The 23,735-nt window shown below is 42.4% G+C and overlaps 1 pseudogene; it reads left to right on the top strand.

Moving 5' to 3' along the window:
- The first annotated feature begins 22,501 nt into the window (after nt 1-22,501).
- LOC126261149 (5S ribosomal RNA) lies at nt 22,502-22,619 on the top strand (annotated as a pseudogene).
- The last annotated feature ends 1,116 nt before the right edge of the window (nt 22,620-23,735 follow it).

Here is a 23,735-nt window from a genome sequence, read left to right as displayed (position 1 = left end):
CTCGAATTAAGGCTAATGTTAGAAAATAGTAGACTTCTCTTTGTCAGGAATGCCCTTTTTGCCGGCGCTAGAGGGCTTTTTTACGTCGTCCTTGCTCCGTCCATCATGGCCTATTTTGTTGCTTAAGTGGCAGAAGAATTCCTTGACGTCGTCTGTTTTGTGACCCCCATTCTGATAAGTTTCTCACTGTTCTCATTCCTGCTACATCTCATTACCTTCCTGTTTCTTCGATTTATACTCAATCCATGTTCTTTGCGCATTATATTGTTCATTCCGTTCAACAATTCCTGCAATTCTTCTTTATCTTCACTGACGATAGCAATGTCCCCAGCGATTCACCTAGGTTTTTCATCCTACTCTTCAACCTTTCTTTTATATCCGTCATAGTTGTTTCGATGTGTATATTCAAAGTAGATGCGAAAGACTACATCACTGCTTTAACCGCTTTTTAGTTCGAGCGCATCGTTCTCGGTCTTTAGGTCTTACTGTTCTCACTTGGTTGTTGTAGTTACTGTATAGTACCTATCTTTCTATACAGCTAACACCTATATTTATCAGAATTTCGAACATTTTACACCATTTTATATCGTCGAATGCTTTTTCCTAGTCGACATGTTCTATACACCTGTCTTGATTTTTCTTCATTATCGAATTCATTATCAAGCTTTAACGTCAGAACTGCCTCTCTCATGCCTTTACCTGCTTCTACTGATCGACATCTAACAGATCTTGTGTTTTCTTTTCCATTCTTCCGTACATTTTTCTCGTCAGTTACTCGGGTGCATGAACTGTTAAGCTGATTGTGGGATAATTCATGCACTTGTCGGCCTTTTGTATCTTCGGTAATGAGTGAATGATGTTTCTACGAATGTCTCATGGTTCAAAATGGCTCTGAGCACAATGGGACTTAACTGCTATGGTCATCAGTCCCCTAGAACTTAGAACTACTTAAATCTAACTAACCTAAGGACATCACAAACATCCATGCCCGAATGTCTCATGGAATATCACCAGTGTCATACATTCTACACAGCAGCGTCAATAGTTGGGACTTCCCCCAATGATTTTAGAAATTCGGATGAAATGTTATCTATCCTTTCCCCCTTATAGGATGATAGCAAGTATAATTATGTCAGCTGTGTTTGCTGTAGTATGTAATTTCCTTAGGTATTGAAGTCTAGTAAATAACATTAACCAAAAAAAAAGTTCAAATGTGTGTGAAATCTTATGGGACTTAACTGCTAAGGTCATCAGTCCCTAAGCTTACACACTACTTAACCTGAATTATCCTAAGGACAAACGCACACACTCATGCCCGAGGGAGGACTCGAACCTCCGTCGGGACCAGCCGCACAGTCCATGACTGCAGCGCCACGACCGCTCGGCTAACCCCGCGCGGCTAACATTAACCGTTGACAGTGGTAATGTAAGTAAACATAAATGCAACCTGTGTCCAAATTACAAGTAACATAATAAAACGTAAGAAATAATAATAATAAGCATAATTACGCTGCCATAACTGTTGAGAACGCACTAGGCTAGTCCATGTACTTATACATAAACAGTTTATAAGTCACCGTATAGTTCAAGGCGGAGGGTACATTGAAGGCCTACCTTCCTCTTCTTTCGGTTCGCTTTGGCCAACTAGGGCGCGCATCAGTTCAGCTGTTTTCGAGCTGCTCGGTGCTCCTACATTCGTTTACGGTGTTGTTCCCACCTCTCTTGGATCCACTCCTTCCCTGTCTTCAGCTTCAGATTTTTCTGGAAGTTTTGGAGTGGTCGTAGTTTTTCCTTAAGCTCTTGCATCTCTTTGGAAGAAACTGCCAGTTCTTGTAGATCTGTGAACCTTGCCCCTTTAGTTTTGTTATCTTGAAAGTAGGTTAATATCCTTTTACACAGCCTTCCTATGCTCATTCGTGTCAAATGGCCATAAAAGACAATCCTTGTTTCTCGAATTGTGTCAGTTACCTTCCCCACGTGCTTACATAGTTGTGTAAGGGTCACGGGCTTGGACGCAGCCGTCACGTGAGAGTAGGAGTGCAAGGTGGCTTTATCGTGGAATGCTGACGAACTGCGGTGTCAGTGTACGCCGGCCGCAGAGCACCTCCACGCACACAGTAGTCGCTGGCCGCCTGCACGGGCAGAACTATGTCCAACGCGAGTGGTTTCGACGAGAGATTTATGTCTTTCCCGGCTCAGAATGGAGTCTCGACAGATTCGCACTTGTTTAGAATGTCAGACACAGTAATAAAGCGTCAGCGTAGCGAGCACGTTATTATAATTGTCCTTGCAGAAATAAAATAATGATGTTTAATAACCTGTAGTTCGTGTATTTCTGTACGTCATGGACCCAGTGATCGCAGTAATTCTGACAAATACCAAGGGCGACCCTCAGCCGAGTATACATATCTCGTTATAGTACGTAGTTGTGGCGCCTTCTGTACTCACTGTTTTCTTCGATGAGACTCAAGATTTTTCTCAAGAGTCTTTCTTTCTTTACCCTCAAGTTTCTCCAATATAGCTTTTTGTTCATTGGAAGAGTACCGCATGTAGATTCACCAGTCGAATAACAGTGCAGTAGTATTTAATTTTGGAGCTCAAAATTATATAGATTATATATCTCTTATTGTAGCTGCCTTCAGTTAGTTGGTAGGCCATTTTCATTCTCCTAATGCCTGACAAGAAAGCTTCTTTCTCCGATGGATTAGGCTCTATCCATTGACCAAGGTATTTAAACGTTGGGTAGGGTTGGGGGATGGGGCATCTGTGCTCATAGGAACTATTTTGTATCACTGTGCTGACACAAAGTTCTCTAGAACAAACGAAGATACTTTCTTGATCTTTTATAATACGAACTTCAATAGCCATGAAATTTTCGAGACTGGCAAGTCTGAAAGCTGTGATGTATAGAATCTCTTCTTTTGCATTTAACAAGTAGGATGTGTAATTCTGGAGCGAGGAGGGATGGGAGCTGTAGCTCATAGTCCCCTCCTTGTGTCGGCCTATGGCACCATTTTACGTTGTCGAATGCTTTTCCAAAAACGACAAATCCTAAGAGGGTGTTCTGATTAGTTTTCAGTATCAAGTGCAACGTCAGAACTGTCTCTCTTGTATTTTATCTAACTTATCGTCATTTAACACATACATATTTATCATTCCATACACTCACACACACACACACACACACACACACACACACACACACACATATATATATATATATATATATATATATATATATATATATATATATATATATATATATATATACTGTTCTTGGCCGTAGTTTTGATGTATGATAGTTCTTGCTGCTTTCGAAATTGTATGGATGATTCTTTCGCAAAAATCTGATGATACGCCCCAGTCTCAAAGATTCTACACAAAATCTTGAATAGTTTAACTGGTTGCCACTTCCCTAAATGTTTTTAGAAATTCCGAAGGAGTGTTATTAATGCTTTCTCCCTTATTTACTCTCAAGTCTTACAACGCTAATTTAGACCTGTGACCAGTTTTGGTTGGTAGCTACAAAATGGTTAAAATGGCACTGAGCACTATGGGACTTAACATCTGTGGTCATCAGTCCCCTAGAACTTAGAACTACTTAAACCTAACTAACCTAAGGACATCACACACACCCATGCCCGAGGCAGGATTCGAACCTGCGACCGTAGCAGTCACGCGGTTCCGGACTGCGCGCCTAGAACCGCTAGACCACTGCGGCCGGCTGGTAGCCACAGGACACGCACAATGTAAAATGAAAGGTAATGACAACAGAATCTGTTATATCATATACCTTAATCCAAAAATAGCCCGTATTTAAGTTTTTCAGCAAAATAATGAAAATTCCAGTGAGGAGGCCACAACTGTGGTTAAACATGGTTGGGTGATTAAATAAAACAATAATTAGTATATTTGCAAAAATAAAAAAAAGGAAAGGCAGACCCATCGTGAATTCATTATTATTTTTCTGCAAACACAGAAACTAACCTCAAAACTCCTGTGTGATCTGAGTCTGGTATTTGATCATCACGTCTTCTATACCAAGGTCAATTTTTTTCTTCTGTCACTCATTCAGACAAGTGCTTCCCCTCGCGGAGGGTTTCAGTGTACTCATTCCACCTATCCCCTCTCTCCTCTGCGTTGAATAGTGGAGTTGCCATTTCTACACACTGAATCGCTCCTTACGACGACCTTTTGGTTTTCGATTTCTTCAGTATTTTCCTGCAGCTACTTGACTTTGGCTTTCCTGCCGATTAGTGAACGAAATAGTGTGAAATTACAGATTATCGAACTAACTTTGTGCCGGCCGCGGTGGTCTAGCGGTTCTAGGCGCTCAGTCTGGAACCGCGCGACCGCTACGGTCGCAGGTTCGAATCCTGCTTCGGGCATGGATGTGTGTGATGTTCTTAGGTTAGTTAGGTTTAAGTAGTTCTAAGTTATAGGGGACTGATGACCACAGATGTTAAGTCCCATAGTGCTCAGAGCCATTTGAACCATTTGAACCAACTAACTTTGTGCCTTAATTCAGGCTATCGGAGAGCACACAAGAAGTAGCGCAGTAATACGACCATTAATGTCCTGGATACGTATAAAGGATCTGATGGGTAACATCGGAACACACATGAAGCTGTTCATGGACAGTGCTTTTGTAAGTAGAAAAGATATAGCGTCAGAGAACCGTATGAAATGCACGGAAGCCTACAGAAGATCAACAACTGATAAAACTGACTCCCAGTAGAAGAAAAAAATGTGGCCACTCGATTACAATATTGATGTTAGATCACAGGAAACCGAAACACCGGTTAAATATCCATGAGTAGCTCTCAGAAGAAGCAAACTGAAGTGCCAACTTAAAACTTACATTTATTCCTGTTGTATGGAACTGATTGAAATCAGCGACTTACGTGAAAATATATGAAGGAATTTTTACTGCTTCAGTTATGTTTTACTAATATTTATTAGCAGCATGCTGCCACAACATATTGTCTCAGTTGCGTGACTAGATTCGTGATTTTATGTCAGAAACGTCACAAATCAAAAAATGATGGAAAACATTGAGTAAATCTGAAGTAATACCTGGCGTTTCCCAAGGAAATGTTACAGGCCCTTTGTTGTTACTGATTCACACAAAGAATTCAGGAGACAATCTGAAAAGCTCTCTTAGATTGTTTGCAGATGATGCTGTCATTTACCATCTCATAGAGTAATCATATGATTAAAACGAATTACAAAGTGACTTAGACAAGATATCTGATGGTAGAAAAAGTGGCAGTTGACTCAAATGAATGAAATGTGTGAAGTCATCCACATGAGTACTAAAAGAAATCCGCAAAATTTTTGTTGCAGATGATGCTGTCATTTACCATCTCATAATGTAATCATATGATTAAAACGAATTACAAAGTGACTTAGACAAGATATCTGTATGGTAGAAAAAGTGGCAGTTGACTTAAATGAATGAAAAGTGTGAAGTCATCCACATGAGTACTAAAAGAAATCCGCCAAAATTTTGTTACACGATTAATCACACAAATCTAAAGGCTGTAAACTCAACTAAATATTTAGAGATTACAGTCACGAAAAGTTAAACTGGAACGATCACATAGATAATTTTGTGAGGAAAACTTAAACTGGAACGGCCACATAGATAATTTTGTGAGGAAAGCAAACCAATGACTGTGATTTATTGGCAGGCCTACTAAAGAGATTACTTACACCACGCTTGTCCACCCTCTTCTGGAGTTTTGCTGTGTGATGTGGGAGCCGCATCAGATAGGATTGACGAAGGACTCCGAAAAAGTTCAAAGAAGGGCAGCTCACTTTGTATTGTCGCGAAACAAGGGAGAGAGAGCCATGGAACTCGACTTGGGGTGGTAGTTATTAGAACAAAGGCGTTTCTCGCTGTGGCAGAACCTCACGAAATTTGAATCACTAACTTTTTCTCCCGAGTGGGAAAAGATCCTGTTGGAGCCCACCTACGTAGGGAGAAATGATCATCATAAAAAAATAAAAGAAATCAGAGCTCGCACAGAAAGATTTAAGTGGTCGTTTTTCCCGTACACTGTTCGAGAGTGGAACGGCGGAGAAGTAGCTTAAACGTTTCTCGATGTACCCTCTGCCTGGTACTTGCTTGTGAAATACAGAGTAATCATGTAGATGTGAAGTGCTAAAAAAGTGAAAGTAGAAACTGACTGAAGCAGTAACCATTATTTCATAGACCCAAAACTCCTTGTACGAGTAGATAAAACTGATGCTAGACTGTTAAGAACATGTAACTCACACCCGAAAGTAATGACTTACAAGCCGCTCGTTCGATGGATTCGTGAGTATTGCTCATCAGTGGAGGACTCCCTATCATGTAGAATTAATAAAGGGGAGCAATTAATTACGAGTTCACTTAATGAGAGCGAGGACGTTACGCTGTGAAAGAGACACTGTGCATCACCGTATTAATGTTAGAGCACCGGGGATTGTACGTTCCAAGAAAATTCAGACTACGTATTACGTCCTTCCATGTACATTTCGCGAGGTGTAATTCAGATAAATCAGAACTCATTCACGGGCTCGTCGTCAGTCGTTCTCCCGCGAGGTGATATCAGAAGCACCGTCTGCCACAAACTGTGAGGTATTTTTGCGGAGTTTAGATGAAAACTTAAATTATATTATATTTTCTCATTTTTCTTTGTCTCCAGTATGCTTACATTTACTATTCGGGCCTTATTTTGCAAGTTCCTCTGGATATTTATGGTGATGATGACGATGTTGATGATACAAGAAATATATGGAAGGAAATAATCTGTCTTGGAAATTCTGAATTATTCAGGGATATGAAAGTTGCTGTCAAGGTGATAATGATGTTTACTACACGCTCCACCTAAATTCTTGGCAGGAATGAATTGAAGACATTAGTATTCGTTTTGGCGTAGTGAACAAGAAAGAAAATATCAATTTATTCTTCAATTCGTTTAAAACTTTCGGGTTGATAGTTCATGGTCGATGCATAAAACTTTCCTCTAATGTTTCATCTCCGACTAAGGGAGCCATCTTCAGAGGCAGACTGTAATCAGAACTCGAGGGCGGGCAGAGTATATAGGCACTGTAGAAGGCACCACAGCCCATCACAGGACATCGGCTACGATATTATCTCTGGTAATACCAACATTCTCAATTGAAAGTAAACCATCGTCATGCTCACGCCGCAACGTTAGCGTCCAAATTTTATCTAATTTAACACTTTCCTCTTGTCTGTTTGTATTTATGGTGTTTATAAATCTCAATAGCATGTCTGTACAAGTGCACACTATAATGCAATGTTTTCGATACAACGCTCTTTCACTGAACTTTATTTCATGATCAGCCTCTTGGTAAACATGTTCCGCTGCGGCAGATTTGTCTATGTGTCCCAGGCAGCATATTATTCTTGTCCTACAACCAAACGGTTGTTAATATTTCTGTTCGTGGTAGCAATATAAACCGTCCAGAACTAAAAGGAATTTTATATTCACCCGATGCAGCCAAAGAGTATCGTATATCTTTTGCCGATCTTAAACATTCTTTTATCCTCCAGGTGGGTCTGACTATAGTTTCCAAACCATACCTGCTCAACGAGTTCCCAATGTGATCTGTAATCTTACTAATGAACGGAACGAAAACTTTATCCTTGGGCGGCAGTTGTTCCTCGTTGATGCTGATTCTCTCTCTAGGGCGAAGTGCTCGATCTATCTCCTTGTTAGAATAACCATTCTTCTTGAATATTGATGGTAGATGTTCCACCTCATCTTTCAATTAAGTAGGTTCACAAATTACCGAGATTTTAATCACAACCTTTTTTTTTGTCGGGGGTCGTGGTTAGAAACTTTATGAAGGTAACTGTCAGTATGTGTGGCTGTTCTGTATACCCTAATGCCCAACGTCCCGTTCCCTCGCTTGATAACAGACACATCCACACAGCTGGCCATTATTGGTTCAAATGGCTCTGAGCGCTGCGGGACTTAACAAAAAATGGCTCTGAGCACTATGGGACTCAACTGCTGAGGTCATTAGTCCCCTAGAACTTAGAACTAGTTAAACCTAACTAACCTAAGGACATCACACACATCCATGCCCGAGGCAGGATTCGAACCTGCGACCGTAGCGGTCTCGCGGTTCCAGACTGCAGCGCCAGAACCGCGCGGCCACTTCGGCCGGCGGGACTTAACAGCGGAGGTCATCAGTCCCCTAGAACTTAGAACAACTTAAACCTAACTAACCTAAGGACATCACACACATCCATGCCCGAGGCAGGATTCGAACCTGCGACCGTAGCGGTCGCGCGGTTCCAGACTGAAGCGCCTAGAACCGCTCGGCCACTCCGGTCGGCTGGCCATTATTCTCCGACTGCATAGTAAACTGGATTTTCCGACTAATGCTGTCGAGATATATCAGAAGGTATCCACCTCCTCTGGAACATGTGTCCATACTACGAAAGCATCATCGAACACGGCCTGTCAGTCCGGAACTGCGAAGGAAAAGTTACTACAGGCCGTCAAAGCTTACATTATAATACCCATTTATTGTTTGAATTTTTTATCAGTTAACGATCTACATGTACTCGTATTTAATGTAGTTGATTTTTATCAACTTTCCGTATCGAACCATGGTTAGCTAAGATAGGCTGCAGAGGTGGCGACGTCATAATAAGAAGTAAAGTTTAGGCGCGCAGTCGGGAACCGCGCGACTACTACGGTCGCAGGTTCGAATCCTGCCTCGGGCATGGATGTGTGTGATGTCCTTAGGTTGGTTAGGTTTAAGTGGTTCTAAGTTCTAGGGGACTGATGACCACAGATGTTAAGTCCCATAGTGCTCAGAACCATTTGAACCATTTGAACCAAGAAGTAAAGTGCGAAATGTTGTTCAGTGCGAGGCACTTTTCACGGGCTGCCGTCAGTGGACCCGTGTCTTTGTTCTGATCGAATTCCAAGAAACATAATGACAGGGGAAAGCAGCTAACGGTCTTCCTCTTGTTGGACTGAACACATTACAACCTCTTCGAGACGTGACACTAATGACTATTAGGGATGGACTGCACCGAAACCTCACCTGGCCGTGGCGCAAATACTAGTGCGTCACAACGCGTCACCCAGCTTACAACACAGGAATGTTTGAGTAACTGTAGACATACATGTGAACCAAGTGTGAAATTCCATTTCGCTAATAACTCAGTCCCAGCTAGAGCTCAGGAACATCCCAAGAAATCTTTAACCCAATAAAATGTCTTGTAGTTCGGTGATGTATTTGCAATAATACTGGATTTTCATCTCTCCTCGACCCCCACTGCGTACTGTACATTAAAATGGTTGCACATACTTTGGTGATCGCACAGAAACAACTGGCCAAACACTATGTGTAACGCCGTTTTCACCTTTTGTGAACATTTCCACATTTTCAGAGAAACAATATATTTATTAATTTTGCTTTCAGCCTTCAAAGGCTGGTTTACTTTTCCTGGCAGAAAAGTGATCGTTACTTGTATCGCACTGTTCCTGTACTTCTTCTGCAGACGAGTTTTCAGAAAAATGGAACACTGAAACTCCGTGTGAAACAACTCATTAGCTGTACCCAATAAAACATAAGTTATGAGGCAAACTACTCATTTTGAAAAACAGCTTAGTTCTCATAACTCATTTGTAGGCAACAAATTTTCATTCCAGTGGTAACAGCGCCAAGTTACTTTTACTTGAAGTACTCCACAATTTCCGTTTTTTAATGCTTCACAGAATAAACATCTTTCACGCCATGCTCTATATATCTACTGTCAGCATCATCAATCAATAAGAGCTATGTTCTGTTTCACTTTTTTATGAGAGTGGAGTATTAGTATCCTACACGATAACACTATACCGTCAATTTTTCTATTAGATCGAAAGCTGCGACTGCATAATTTCAACGACATACGTTAATTACCAGTTTTAAGAAGCAGCCGTGTGATATGTAATGCACATCTGAAAACAACACAACAAATAAGGTCCGCCCAATGTCCAATGGAAAGAAGTGGACCGCTAATAAATAATGCAAAGAAACAGGAAGACCGGTTAATGGACGGCAGGAAAGAGTATATTCGAAGATATCAGAGAAAGAGTTATGGTTGTGAAATCGAGGCACATAGGCTGTAGAACTGGGTGAACGGTTGGAAGACGGATTAATTTCTTGCTCGATTGTTTCGTGACACAGAACGACCTAGACGACAATCTAACATTTGATGTGTAGATGACACGTGAAAATAAAGCAGAGCATACTTGACTGCCTAATCCTGGTGATCGTAATGAGTGTATGTCTGGAAAGTGGTTTCATAAAGAAGTTCGTGAAAAATTAACACTACTCATTATTATTACAATATATAATATTCTGCTTCTGAAAAAACCTAAATTCAGCAATTACCAGTGTAAAGTCTTTGATATTAGACTGCAGATGTGCAGATGTTCGTTGCTTATTTCTGCATAACTGCTATTGGTGCTATATTGGTTCGATGCCAGTTATATATATATATATATATATATATATATATATATATATATATATATATATATATATGGTCTTTTTAAGATACCCAACCAAGAAGAAAAGCCATTTTATACATATATGCGAAAACCCTCCTGTTTTTGAATTATGAAAAAAAAAGTTTAGGTTCAATGCATTTCTAGGTAAATTGTAATTCCCGATATTCACAGGCAATAATTAACATTAATTTAGTAAGAGATAATCTAGTTAGATTATGGATACATGTCAGTCTACTGGTGCACTCATTGTATGCACAATGGAAAAACGTTTACGTTTGTCGTTTGAACACTTTGCACAGCAGACTGTCTTAAAACTGATGTTTTACGTCAATGTTATGCGCATAATGAGTTAATTAGTGTCGCGTAGCCCAGTACGCTAAGTGGTCCGTGGCATGACTTGTGTTTCACGAGCAATCAGGTATAATTCTTATGAATGGCCATGATATTGGTAACGAACGCGAAACTACACAGTTGTGTCGAACCACATTTCAGAGAGAATATAGCCGCGCAATACAACGTTTACTCGTATTTCTCGTCGCATTGCTGACGCAATATTCGTTGCAGCACAGTCGAGGTAAACCAAGATTTGCTCGTACGCTACCGCAAGTTTCAAAGCGGACGACACATCGCAGTGGCATCTAACATATCCCACGGTATTCAAAATGAATCTTTCACTCTGTACTGGAGTGTGCCCTGGTTTTCAATTTCCTGACTTTTTAAAACTGTGTGTCCGACCGAAACTCGAACGCAGAACCGTGACTTTCATGGGTAATGCTCTTACTAGGAGAACCATCTACGCACAACTACCCATCCAACGTCATAACTTCAGTTTTGCCAGTTTTTCTCCCCTACTTTCCAGACTTCATAGCAGTTCTCTTGCATACCTTGCTGGACGGGGAATCCTGGAAGCAGGTATATTGCTGAGAATATGGCTTAGCCAAATCCTAGAAAACTGTTTTCAAAATGTGTACTTGACACACTGTGGAGTGTTAGTTGTTTGCCGGGCGGAGTGGCCGGGGACTGCGCGACCGCTACGGTCGCAGGTTCGAATCCTGCCTTGGGCATGGGTGTGTGTGATGTCCTTAGGTTAGTTAGGTTTAAGTAGTACTATCTTCTAGGGGACTGATGACCTCAGAAGTTAAGTCCCATAGTGCTCAGAGCCATTTGAAACTTTTTTGTTAGTTGTTTTCAAACTTCGTGGCAGACAGTGACTCGAACCCATGTAATGCTCTTAATTAATTAGCTATACAAGTAAGAGTCACGATTTGCCCTGCCAGTTTAATTCTTGCATGGCGTTTCAAAATACTGCACATTCTTCCCTAGAGTGATACATTCATTTTGGAAGTTCAAAAATGGTTCAAATGGCTCTGAGCACTATGGGACTCAACTGCTGTGGTTATCAGTCCCCTAGAACTTAGAACTACTTAAACCTAACTAACCTAAGGACATCACACACATCCATGCCCGAGGCAGGATTCGAACCTGCGACCGTAGCAGTCGCACGGTTCCGGAATGCGCGCCTAGAACCGCGAGACCACCGCGGCCGGCCATTTTGGAAGTAATTCCCTAAGCTGTATGTAAGCCTTTTCTACGAAACGTCGTTTCTTTCTCGAGTGTGCTTTCTAGGATATAGCAGTTTCGGTACCCTCTATAAATTTTTCTTTCGAATATTTCGCGCAGGTCACCGAGCTAAGAAAATAACTTTGTATGCTCTCACAGATAAAAGCCATGTACAACGGTGAAAATACGTCGTCTGTTAGCAGCGCGCCCACCAGTGAAGCACTGGACTAGCATTGAGGGAGAACCCTTATCAGATCATCCTGATTTAGGTATCTGCAGTTTTCCTACTTTACCTGAGGTCCCCATTCTTGTTCAATCTTAGCTTGAGCTACATCTGTACAGGTCTTTCGTTCAGTGGAACGTTAGAAGCTAATACTAATGATGTCGCCGACCCAGCTGGAAGGATATGCAACGGTTTACTTGCATGATACCGCTGCTGTTAATAATTCAAGTCACAGTAACTGTTCTAGTATATTTTAGGCATAGTTTGTCGATAGTCACTGTTGTACGACTTGGCGATGGTTGAGAACTAGTGGATTAACTCCAGAGACCTTAGTTTACTTTATGCCACATCGTGCCCTCATTGGGAAATGGTTCAGGGGAGAATACAGGTACCTGAAGCACTAACAAGTTGTGAAACAGTTTGTGTGGAGGGTTACAGGCCTCGCTGGGCTGTGTGTCGATATTATCTCCCTGTTACACTGTTTCCACGTCATATGCGAGTCACACGCAGAGCTGTTCATCCGGTAACAGTAGCTTTTTTGCGTCGTGAGATTACTCGTTTTGCTAATCCTATGTTCTCGCACGTCGATGATCCTTCGATCCGCCTCAGCCGACCAACACCTCACAGCCGTTAAGCTACGCCTTGAAGCTATTCTCAGGCATGATTACGCAGTGTACTCAGCAGTATCTTCTTATAACTGATTTGTCACGCGTTTGAAGTAACCTGGAAAATCGAGCCGACAGATTGATTTTCAACTATAAGTCCTCCAAAAACGTTGGGGCATGTACCGGCAGAGACGTATAATCTCATGGAGCTGTAGATCAAAGGCGGATATGCATTCCTCCTAATAACCGTCGAGGAGTGCAACATTCCAAGTTCAATGGTCTTGTGGCCACAAACATATTAAAAGACTGACGCAGCAGTTCAGCTGAAATAACTAACGACTATCTGAGTCGTGGAAAATCTTTCAATAAATAAAAGCACTCTCCACTACTGAGAACTTCTGCCCTACATATTTTATAAGTTCGTGCAACGATTGCCATCCGCAAGTTGCTAGCTTATCTGAAAATCAAACTGGGAAACCATATGACAATCCCAGTAACACCATCCAATATGTCTTCGTAGGAGGGCTGGATTGGTGTGTTCGTGGGAACAACTGACGAGTTATTTGAATGAGACGTGGAGGTTTTGATTTCGAGAGAAGACATTAACGTCCAGGAGATCGGGATAATGACCTCCATTACCGGTGCCTAACAACGAATAATGAGCGCTGATCAGGAAGTGGTGCTACAGCATGACACACTACGACATTTAATCTGGTTCCTTCTTTGACAGCTGCTTAAAATGGGTGGACGTGCGTGTGCGTGTATGTGTGTGTGTGAGTGAGTGTTTATGTGTGAGTCATGCCACAGTGGATCGGGAATCTTTTTTCTGCCAGATCAACGACTGTCAATTAACAGGACTTTTTCGTTCAGTTTTGTGTTGCCATTTGGTTACTCTGTGATACACCCAGAACATCAATTCTAAAATGCTTGCCGTCTTGAATAATACTCTTCACAAACTGTATATATTTATCATTAATCATTTTTTTGTTTTATATTTTACTTTACATGGAGTTTGAAAACATCAAAGAAGATGATTTAGCCTATGTTACTAGGTTTACAAAGGACATACACAGTAATGTTACATTTAAACTCCACACATATATCAAAGGTGAGACATTTGAGGTAGCGACACTACACCGCTTTCACCACTGGCACTGTTTCTTTCAAAGTGTGTGATGAACTCTACATTACACCTTAGTTTAGATTCTTGATTAATCTATTATCTTACTCTATGACTGACACAGTGTGTCGTTTCTTATATCCAAGAAAGGGAAGGACATACAACACCCAATAGGCCCGTGCCTAAGACAGATATGTGGTGTTCGAATCAACTTATAAATTTGTGAAAGATTAAATAGTGTCCAGTCGATACTACAGTCCAATGTAGCTATAGATGATGTTCTGAGCAGAGGTGCAACGAGGCAAATAGCGGGATATCATACGTTAGTTCGGCGTGTACAAATAAATTGTACCATATACGCCGTCCAGGGTGGACTATCAATGAATAGAACCTGTCACAACTCAAACAGATGCGCTAATGTACACTTCACGGTGTATTGTGATTGTTAAGACTTAATAGTCATCTTTGAGCACTACATATACGGACAAGGCCATGTGCACAAGGTGCTTTTTGTTTGTGATTGTTTTATCTCTGACAATCCTATTATTCTGTAATATGACAACTTGGAATGAGTTTCCAACTCTCAATGAACCCGTTACGTGACAAAAACTTTTGAAGACCAGAAGATGACAGCAAAGTCTGTCGAAACTGGGTGTCGAAAATAAAGAAGTTTTATGCGATATTGCCATCTTTGAAGTTCTGAAGGTAGCAGAGGTAAAAGAAATAGATCGAAAGGCTATCTATGGCTTGTATAGAAGCCAGAGTCCACGGACGTGAAATGCAGGCAGTAACTGAGAAGGATGTACGACAGGCTTTTAAGTTCTCAACCACATCGTTCAATCTGTACATGGAGCGAGAAGTAAAGGATATTAAGGAGAAATCTGGAAAGGAAATTAAAATCGGAATTCAGGGAGAGCAACAACAGACGTTAGGCTTTGCCTATGACAATGACTTTTTTAGGAGGAGGGAGATGCAGTCATATATTATCTGACTCGTTCGATGCCGCCAGCCACGAATTCCTCTTTTGTGCCAGCCTCTTCATCCTAGAGAAGTACTTGCACCCTACTTCCTCATTTATTTGCTGGATATATTATAATCTCTGACTTCCCATGCAGTGTTTACCTTCTACAGGTCCCTCTAGTGTCATGGAGGTTAACACGTCTTATCTTGTCCATTATTCTTGTCAACGTTTTCCATATGCTCTTTCTTCATAGATTCTGCGGAGAACCTCCTCACTACTTATCACTCCACGAAACTATCAACATCCCTCTATAAACCCCATCTCAAACGCTTCATTTTCTTCTTTTCCCACAACCCATGACTCATTACCATAAAACGTTGGGCATCAGACGCACATTATCAGAAATTGCTTCCTGAGATTAAGGCCAACGTTTGATACTAGCAGGCTTCTCTTGGCCAGAAATGCCCTCTTTGCCTGTGCTTTTTATGTCCCAAGGTAGTGGAATTCGTTAAATTCGTCCACATAGTGGTCCCCAATTCTGATGTTAAGTTTATGGCTAAAGCTTTTTCTGCCACTCCTCATAACTTTCGTCTTGCTTCGATTTTCTGTCAGTCCTAATTCTGCAATTATTTGATTTCCACTCCATTCTAGACATTCTGTAATTCCTCTTATAGTGTCTTGAAAAAGAGGTTGTAAGAAGAACATAAACAAAAATAAAACAAGAGGGATCAAGTACACTAAAAATAAATTAGCCAGTGTTGAGGTAATTGAAGTGGGAAATAACACAATAAATGAAGTAGGTAGGTTTTGCTATTTGGACAGCAAAATAATTTATTTTGGACGAAGTGCAGGGGATGCTAAATTCAGAATAGCAAAATCAAGAGAAGCCTGTTCTGAAAATATCGAAAATTAATTTAGACATTTGATATATTTTCTGAAGATATCTTTTGGAGAGTATCAGTGTATGGAAGTGAAACTTTGACCATAAATAGTACAGAAATGAGGAGAGCACAAGCTTGTGAAGTGTTGAGTTACAGAAGAATGCTGAGAATTAGATGGTTAGATACAGTAACTAATAAAGAACTATTGAATCAAAGTGGGGAAATAAGGACTTTACGGATCAACCTAATGAAAAGAAGAGAGAGGTTGGCAGATCACATCCTGAGGCTACAAGGAATAGTAAATTTACTAATACAGGGAACTTTGTACGGTGGGGGAAAGGGAAGGGGGGAAGGGGGAGTATGAGTGAAGGAGTGGAATAAGAAATGAAAAAAAGTAGAGAGAAATCAAGGTTACAGCGTGATTAACAAGTTAAACTGTAAGAAGATAACAGCAGTTATGCAGAGACCTTGCTTGAAATATTTTGTAATTTGGATTGTAAGATGGCAAGAACTATGCCCCTTACATGAAGTCATTAAAGATCACCTAACTCACGTTGAGCGAACAGTAGGGCTGAACAAAATGACTGACAAGGCACAATGCTTCTTGTAGAGGGTATAGTATGGACGTATTGGAATAATTAATGTCGGGTGATGGTTTTAAAGTAATTCACACGACATGAAAACTTTGTGGAAACGAGTCGATTTACTGGACGCTAGTTTACCCCAGGGACGTATTTAGAGTTGACCATGGCCGGCTTGGGAACGGCGAAGGGAAGCGACAATAGGCAGCTTAGGGCGGCTCAAGCTCTGAGAAAGCGGTAACGCGGTGCGGCCTCAAGCCGCCTTAAGATGAGTGACAGCATGGGTGGTTGACCCCGACCCCATGCTGGTGTACCGGGAAACAGATGGAGAACTTGTATGCCTGTTGATAAATGTCCGTCATCCTGTTTTCTGTGAAACATGCGAGAAAGCCGTGCAAAGCTACGGTGGAGCGGTCAACAGAGGACAAAATATGCGTGTTCATGACTATAGCAACTTCACGCTGAATTCACGGTCTGCAGAGTCTGAAGCAAATCAGGTGAAGAGCGACAGAATGAAATACGCCGGCCTCCGATGGGAACGTAGGACCAAGGAATTTGAAGTACTCTCCTGGGAGTCAAAATTCCGGAAAACTTGGTGTTGTGCAGACGCTAACCTTGATGGGTGGCCTGGGAGGAGCTAAATAACAGAAGTTGAGAGGAAGGGAAATTTTGTGGGAATTTGTTCACTTCCCAGAGCAATCAGGAGTCACAAGGCCATATTACTTTTTTGCATTATCCAATATTGCGGCAGTTTTGCACTCTCTGTTGATCTGTTAGTCAATTACTTGGGGTGAACACACGCCAAAACCAGCTAAGTGACGGGTGGGGTGTTACAGCATCTAGACAAACAGTTATTTAGGGTGATCAAGATAAATGGGACACCCTGTATATACGAGGGTTGACTGAAAAGTAATGCTTCCACCTTCGTAACTCTTCAACAGTTGGCGGCATTGGTATGCGGCAGGTACTGGCTTGTTCCATAGCCTCTTCTCTACAGCTCCAGTTGGCAGGAAGCCTTAGCATTGAACAGTTGGATTGTTACAGTGTAAAGTATGGAACCCTGCGCAGAAGGTCGGACAATGCGATTTAAGCAATGTGCAGTCACTGAATTCTTGACAGCAGACGGTGTCACCCCAAAGCAGTTTATGGTGATTGTGTTGATCTGAGTACTGTGTGTCGTTGGGCGAGTAACTTTAAAGATGTTGAGGCGGTATCATCTGACCTGTGTGACAAAGAGTTGGACGTCCTGTGACAGCAACCACCGAGTTTGACAAGCAAAATGTTGACAGATTGATCCAGGACGATCGTCGTATCACTCAGAGAGAAACTGTAAGCACAATCGGCGTATCACAAGAACGTGTGGATTACATTATTGCTTTGCTTGGCTATCGGAAGATCTGTGCACGATGGGTACTCCGGATGCTGACTCCTGAAATGAAAGCGCACAGACTTGAAATTTGCCAGGAACTACTCTCGCGTCTCCATTCAATAGTGACAGGAGACGAAACGTGGATACACCATTACAATCCGGAGACGAAACGTCGGCCTACGGAATATCGACACGAAGACTCGCCCCAGTAAAAGAACTTCAAGACGCAGCCCTCAGCTGGAAAAATCTTGGCCACATCGTTCTGGGACGCAGATACTGTTACCCATGATGATTTCCTTGGTCATGGAACAACAATAAATTCAGAGAGTTACATCACATCGCTGCGGACTCTGAAACAACGGCTTTGCCCTATGAGAATGGCAAATCACACACTTCACGTGCTACCACAACAGAACTTCAGAGACTGGATCTCTGAATCTCACCACCATGCGGCATCCTCCATATAGTCCAGTTTTAGCACCGTCTGACTTCCAATATATATATATATATATATATATATATATATATATATATATATATATATATATATATATATATATATATATATATATATATGAGAATGATTATTATTCAATAGTGTTAAAATTTTCTGAACAACTGCTGAATGTCTCGGACAATTTTTACACAGATATCTCTTCGGATATACATGCGCACACGCGCAGTAATTATTACTTTTCGGTTAAAAGCCTGCGCCGATGTGGCTATGAGCAGATAATAGTTACTTCGTGCTTAAAAACTGAAGGACAATGTCAATGTTATGATTTTCGTCTATTGCATGTGCACATAAACAATGTTTGGCATTATAGCAGTGAATGTATTAACGTTTCTCTTAAATATGTATACAAGTACACACTGCAAAGTTTATAACACCGAGAAGTACCGCACGTGAAAATCATTTAACATCATGGTGAATTAACCTATAGATTTTAAACGGACTATGTGTCTTTTTCTAACAGTATGCCATATGTGACGATAGCACATAACACGACTTCATCTGACTCCTCAATGTTGCGGGCAGGTTCCAAGAAAATTTCTCGAAATCTGGTCAATAATTACGATAGAAAGTTCAAATTTTTGAAATGTATGAACAATGTGACAGGCTGTGTTTTATTGAAATATGACCAAGGTTCATCTTTACTTTCTTCTACTACGGAATTGTAAGGCCGGCCGATGTGACCGAGTGGTTCTAGGCGCTTCAGTCTGGAACCGCTCGACCTCTACGGTCACAGGTTAGAATCCTGCCTCGGGAATGGATGTGTGTGACGTCCTTAGGTTAGCTAGGATTAAGTAGTTCAAAGCTCTAGGGGACTGATGACCTCAGACGTTAAGTCCTATAGAGCTCAGAGCCATTTGAACGATTTGAATTGTATACCAGGAAGTCCGATTTCGGCAAATAAATATTTACAGAATGTGAACAAAAAGGTAGAAACACCAAAAACACAACACATTAACATGCCTAATACTGTGCAAGAACACCGTTCGCATTCTGAAAAAGGTCCAGTCACCTGGGAATGGATAAACAGAGGTCCTGCATGGTTTTCAACGCAGTCTTATGCCATTCCCCCTGATAAATAGTCGCTACTTTAGATAACGATGAGGTGGACAGCGATCACGCACATCTGTCTCCAAGGCAGACCACAAAGGCTCGATAATAATGAGATCTGGTTACTGTGGTGGGCGGTGCGACATTCTTCCACAGCTCACGAAACCAGTCCTGGACGTAGCGAACTGTGTGCACTGGGGCTCTGTCATCGTGGACCACGACATCACCACTGGGGAACAAATACTGTACCACGGAATGGACCTGATCAGCCAGGAAGGTCACATAACCCTTGGCAATAATGTGACCTTGCAGAATAAACATGGGGCCCATGAAATACCAGGATATTGCTGCCGAAATCATCACCGATTCTCCACCATATTTCACTCTTGGGACGTAAACTTGGCCAGAGCCTGGAAACAGCGTGAAACAAGACTCATCCGACCAAATGAATTTCTTTCGTTGTTCCATAGTCCAGGTTTCATGGCTTTGGCACCATGTTTTCCTTTCACGCACATATGCGTTACTGGTAAGAGGTATCGGAAATCCAGTTCCTCTTGCAATTCCATGTATATGATGTTGTTTTGATGGTGATAGTTTCGGCAAGTGCGACGTTCGGTTCCATCCTGACTTTTGCGGCTCTGGTCCTCTTATTTTTCGTCACGATTGTCTACAATGACCGCCTGCCACATTCACTCAACACACAGTTTCGTTCGCGTTGTGACCTGGCGGATGATGTTCTTCCGCCTTCCGTGCACGCAGTATAAATCTTCGATATGTTGGCTTTTGGAACACCAAACACTTCGGCTCCCTCGATTATGGAGGCACCCAACATACGACCACTAACAATTTGCCCACCTTAGAATTCGCTTAGCTCTGACATACTGTTCTCACATCTACACGGAAAACTGTTCTGACCACAATTGACACCTTCAACATATTGAGAACACTGCACAGTTGTCGTTCGGCGTCAGAAGCCAAAGCGCCGCCTCCAGGCTTCGTTAGCATTTGCAGTTATGTTCAAACTCGCGTTTCTGGTGGTGTTCCCATATTTGATCAGTCTTCCAACTGGTGTGATGTAGTACCTCACGAATTCCTCTGCGGGGCTTTTCATGTGAGAGTAGCACTTGCAACGTACGTCCTCAATTACGCCCTATCTTTTTTACCGTCTACAGCTCCCTTCAGTACGATGGAATTTATTGGCTTGGTTCAAATGGCTCTGAGCACTATGGGACTTAACAGCTGTGGTCATCAGTCCCCTAGAACTTAGAACTACTTAAACCTAACTAACCTAAGAACATCACACACATCCATGCCCGAGGCAGGATTCGAACCTGCGACCGTAGCAGTCGCGCGGTTCCAGACTGGGCGCCTAGAACCGCTAGACCACCGCGGCCGGCGATGGAATTTATTCCCTGAAGTTTTAACACATGTCCTATCTTCCTGTCCCTTCTTCTTGTCAGCGTTTCCCAAATATTCCTTACCTCGCCGGTTTAGCGGAGAATCTCCACATTCCTTACCCCATCAGTCCACCTAACTGTCAACGTTGTTCTGCGAATGTTTCGAATTTTTTCTGTTACGGTTTTCCCACAATCCACGTCCCTCCACCATACAATGCTGTGCTACAAACGTACATTCCCAGAAACTTTTTCTTCAAATTACGGTCTATGTTTGATTCTAGTAGATCTGTCTTCGCCAGGAATGCCGTTTCGTCCAGTGCTACTCTAGTTTTTATTCCTCCCTTGCTCCGTGTGTCACGGGTTATTTTGTTGCCTAGGTAGCTGAATACCTTTACTTCAACTACTTCGTGATCATCAACTCCGCTTTCAAGTTTCTAGGTAGTCTCATTTCTGCTACTTCTCATTACTTCCGCCCTTCTTTGATTTCCTCTCAGTAAATATTCTGTACTCATCAGGCTGCTCATTCCATTCAACACTTCCTGCAATTCTTCTTCAGTTTCACTGAGGATGGCAATGTCATCAGCGAATCTTATCGTTGATATCCTTTCACCTTGGATTTTAATCCCTTTCTTGAACCTTTCTTATAATCCCGTCATTACTCCTTCGATGTATAGATTGAACAGTGGATGTAAATGCGGATAAAATATTTTTGAAACATATTGTGTTCGAACATTATGAATTGCAACGAAGAAAACGGTCTATTGACACAGCTCTTTACTCACACGAAGTGTTGAATGGTATTGACGAGGGATGTCAAATTGATTCCGTATTTCTAGAGTTGCAGAACGCTTTTGACACTGTACCACACAAGGGGCTTGTAATGAAATTGCGTCCTTATGGAATATCGTCTCAGTTATGTGATTGCATTCGCAATTTCCTGTCAGAAAGGTCGCAGTTCGTAACAACTGATGAAAACTAATCAATTAAAACAGAAGTGACTTCTGGCGCTTGCAAGGTAGCATTATAGGCCGTTTACTGTTCCTTACCAACATACACAATTTAGAAGACATCTGAGCAGCCTTTTTAGGTTGTTTGCAGACGATGCTGTCGTTTATCAACTAGTAAAGTGATCAGAAGATGGAAACAAACTTCAAAACGATTCGAAAAGATATGTGTATGGTGCGAAAATTTGCAATTGACCCTGCAAGACGAAAAGTGGTGACATCATCCACATGAGTGGTAGAAGGAATCTGTTAAACTTCGCTTATACGACGAATCAGTCAAATCTAAAGGCCTTAAATTCAACTAATGCCTAGGAATTACAATTGCGAGCAACTTGAATTTGAAGGAACACACAGAAAATGTTGTGGGGAAGACTAACCAAACGCTACGTTTTATTGGCAGGAGACTTAGAAAACATAACAGAGGTACTAAAGAGATTGTCCTGTTTTAGAATACTGCTGCGCGGTTTGGGATCCTTACTAGACAGGACTGACTGAGGACATCGAGAAAGTTCAAAGAAAGGCAACACGTTTTGTACTATCGCGAAATAGGAGAGAGAGTGTCAAGACGTGATACAGTATTTGGGGTAGACATAATTAAAACAAAGTCATTTACGTTGCGGCGGAGTCTTCTTACGGAATTTCAATCACCAACTTTCTCCTCCGAATGCGAAAATATTTTGTTGACGCATACCTACATAGGGGCCAACGGCCTTGCCGCAGTGGTAACACCGGTTCCCGTCAGATCACCGAAGTTAAGCGCTGCCGGGCTGGGCTAGCACTTGGATGGGTGACCATCCGGTGTGCCGAGCGCTGTTGACAAGTGAGGTGCACCCAGCCCTTGTGAGGCGAACTGAGGAGTACTTGATTAAGAAGTAACGGCTCCGGTATCGAAACTGACATACGGCCGGGAGAGCGGTGTGCTAACTACATGCGCCTCCATATCCGCATCCGATGACGCCTGTTGGTTGAGGATGACACGGCGGCCGGTCGGTGCCGGTAGGCCTTCATGGCCTGTTCGGGAGGAGTTTTTTTAGAGTTTAGTCTACCTATATAGGGAGAAATGATCACGATAACAAAATAAGGGAGATCAGAGACCGCATGGAAAGACATAGGTGTACGATTTTTCCGCGCGCTGTACGAGATTGGAGTAAAAGAGAATTATTGTGAAGTTGGTTCGTTGAAACCTCTGCGAGGCACTTAAACGTGATTTGCAGAATATCCATATAGATGTAGATATAGATGCGGAAGCGTGATAAAAAGCTTTTGGATAAGTTGCGAATGCGGAGGGCAGATTCCTTTATAAGAACAGGCGTCTAGCGAGCGACGTCCTACTTTTGGCACCGTGTGCACTATTTTTAGCGGTGTCGTACAACGTTACAGAGTGTGTCTGGTGACTTACATAGAGCTGTCGGGAGGATTAATGCTTCCGGCGGAGAGTGTCGCAGGGAACGAAGTAGGCATTTGGCTCGACGCGTCGGAAGGCCGACCACGGCGGTGCGCTGGACGGGCCAGGTTATTGGCCCACCTGGAATGGACAGCTGAGGCCGTGGTGCCGCGCGGTGCCGCGCCGCGCCGTTTGTCGCCGCTAATTCCAGCCGTCCGGGTCAAGCACGCGGGCCTTTGTGCCGGCTCCCGCCTGTGAAATTGAAGCCGCCATTATTCGAGTGGACGCAGTTCTCCAGGTGCGGCGCTCTCCCCATTGTGGCGCGACGGCCCGCGGCCCCCGTGTGAATGCACGGTTACTATAAATCTAAAATTAATACGCCGTGGAATCAGGTTCCAGCCGACAAGTTTTCGCCCTGTCTCGCCTCCCTCTTCCTTTTTTACGCTCCCTTTCTTCCTTCCTTCTCTCTCTCTTTCTCTCTCTCTCTCGTGCCTCTTTCTCCCCCCCCCCCCCCCCACCGTCCCTGTATTTTGCTGCCCTCCTCTTTCAGC

The sequence above is a fragment of the Schistocerca nitens genome, chromosome 5 (genome assembly GCF_023898315.1).
Source record: "Schistocerca nitens isolate TAMUIC-IGC-003100 chromosome 5, iqSchNite1.1, whole genome shotgun sequence".
Taxonomy (NCBI): domain Eukaryota; kingdom Metazoa; phylum Arthropoda; class Insecta; order Orthoptera; family Acrididae; genus Schistocerca; species Schistocerca nitens.
This window is presented reverse-complemented; position numbering and strand designations above follow the sequence as displayed.